Source organism: Propithecus coquereli, unplaced genomic scaffold (genome assembly GCF_000956105.1).
Source record: "Propithecus coquereli isolate 6110/MARCELLA unplaced genomic scaffold, Pcoq_1.0 Scaffold4, whole genome shotgun sequence".
In the NCBI taxonomy this organism is placed as follows: Eukaryota; Metazoa; Chordata; class Mammalia; order Primates; family Indriidae; genus Propithecus; species Propithecus coquereli.
The window spans coordinates 13629099-13631461 of NW_012149729.1; the positions used below are offsets into that span (position 1 = coordinate 13629099).

General features: G+C 40.5%; 1 protein-coding gene across 1 annotated transcript in view; it reads left to right on the forward strand.

Moving 5' to 3' along the window:
* Positions 1 to 2363, forward strand: part of IMMP2L (IMP2 inner mitochondrial membrane peptidase-like (S. cerevisiae)) — a 1121063-nt gene that overhangs the window by 85098 nt on the left and 1033602 nt on the right. The gene's annotated exons all lie outside the window — the stretch shown is intronic.

Sequence of the window (2363 nt, forward strand, 5' to 3'; positions counted from 1 at the left end):
TTTATTTATTTTTTTTGCCAGTGAATATTTTTCCTTTTTTAAAAAAGATAAACTGTCTTTTATTTCTGTGGCTTTTAAAATGACCAACAGGAAGCACAAGTACAAGAGTGTCAGCTGAGTGAAAGGCCCATCACTTTAGCTTGGGAGATGTGTAGATTTTTACAGCAATGACTCCTCAGTGAATCAAGCCTCCCTCATTGATTTGTGTAGTTTCCTTCCACATTGTCTCTGGCTGTATGACTTGCTCTGGCCAATGGGACGTTAGCAAATATTCCTTAAGTAGAAGCTTGGTAGGTACTTGTGAACTGGGAACATGTAAGAACTCAGGCTATTCTCATTAAGGAGATATTGAAGGATACATGAGGCATCCTGGCCAGCAAGCCCCAGTTGAGTGCCTGACAGGTCAACGAGGCCCTCTTGGACTATCCAGCCCCTGTTGAGCCCCAGATGATTGCAGCCACATAAGTGACCTCAAGAGAGACCAGCAGATGATTTTCCTGGCTGAGGAGAGCCCAAGTTGTAGGGCCATGAGCACATAAATTTTAGTTTTTCTTTTAATACACATAATTTTGGAGTGGTTTGTTATGGAGCAATAGTAACTGAAACAAAAACTGGTATTATTATTGAGGTGCTGCCATAATGAAAACCTAAAATATGTGGCATTGGTTTTGGGACTGAGTGGCAGTAGAGGCTGGTTGAGTGGTGAGGGGATTGTTGGCAGAGGCTGAACAAATGACAAGCAACTGTTATGGAAACCAGAAAAGTGGTAAGGAAGCTGTTGTTGGAAACTGAAATGATGGTGACCCATGTTTTATGGTACTGAAACAATTTAAAAAACTGTCACCTGTAGGAACTTGGAAAATAGAAAATATGCCTAATTTATTTGTAAATTTGGCTAAGGAGATTTCCAGGCAAAATACTGAAATCGTCAGTTGGCTTCTTATGGCTTTGTATAAGGTATGGGAAGAGATAAATGAACTTGAAGCAGAAATTAGAGGAAATAGGGGATGAACAGGATTTTCTGGGTTAGAAAATAAAAGCATTTCCATTCCTGGACTGTAGCAGACAAAAGATTCTCAAAGTAAAAAATGGCCTGGGGTAAAGATCAAATGAGGACTGGAAGACTCTATGTTAAGACCTCGGAAAGATTAAGGTGGTTTGTAGTAGATCTTTTTAGTTAGAATAGATCCTAAGACTCCTGAGGGCTTTGTGCTACAATAGCCTGACACTTCCAAAGCAGAGAAAAGTATGGTTCAAAAAGAGTAACAGATGTAGTTTTGGGGGGAAATGGAATGAATTCCAATTAGATTAATAGAAAGTATACAAAGTTTTAAGGGAGTTGTATTAGCTTGAACTAAAAGGGATGGTCAGGCTGGGCACAGTGGCTCACACCTGTAATCCCAGAACTTTGGGAGCCTGAGGCAGGAGAATCATTTAAGGCCAGGAATTTGAGACCAGCCATATAGCGAGACCCTATCTCTACCAAAAAAAAGAAAAATTAGCTTGGTGTGGTGGTATGCTTCTATTGACCCAGCTACTCAGGAGGTTGAGGTAGAAAGGTTGTTTGAGCTCAGGAGTTTGAGGTTATAGTGAGCTATGATCCTGCTGTTGCACTCTAGCCTGGGTGACTATCTGTAAAAAAAAAAATTAAAAAAAAAAAGGATAGTCAGTTAAAAAGTGGCTTCTGGGGATCTCCAATTTATAATAAAGGAGAGCATTTCTTTTTAAAAATGGAGCCAAAAGCCTTGAGGGCAGAGCTAAGTAAGCCATATAGAACAATAGATTAGGGAACCATTGCAGAGAACAGAAAAGGGCCCTAATAAAAAAACATTCCTGTCTTTGGGGTAGGGGGCCCTGACAATATATGCTGCTGGATTTTAAACTTTCTATGGATAAGTGACTTCTATATTTCCCCATTGCTTTTTAAAAATTCTATTGTGGTTATCTTGTTCTTGTCCTTCGATTGTATGTTGGGCGTTTGGGGGACAGATAATTTGTCTTTTTGCTTCGTAAGTGTCTGATTCAAGATGAGCTGCACTCAGGAGGCACCCAAGAGTCCTCATCTATACTTGGATGTGATGCATATCATGAGTTAATGGACTTTTATTTAACCTGTTGCAAAAGTCTGAGGACACTTTGGGGTTCTTGGGAAGAGTAGTATATATTTTGCATGTGGGAGGGATATGATTCATTGGGTCCAGAGGGAAGAGCTTTGGTAAATTGTCATATTAATGTCCCCTCACCACCCCAGGCCCCATGAATTGTGCCTCTTGGTACCTGAGCTCTGTGATGTCCTCTCCTACTCTGATTCTTGACTTGGCCATATGACTCCCTTTGACAGGTGGAATATCGGCAAATATGCA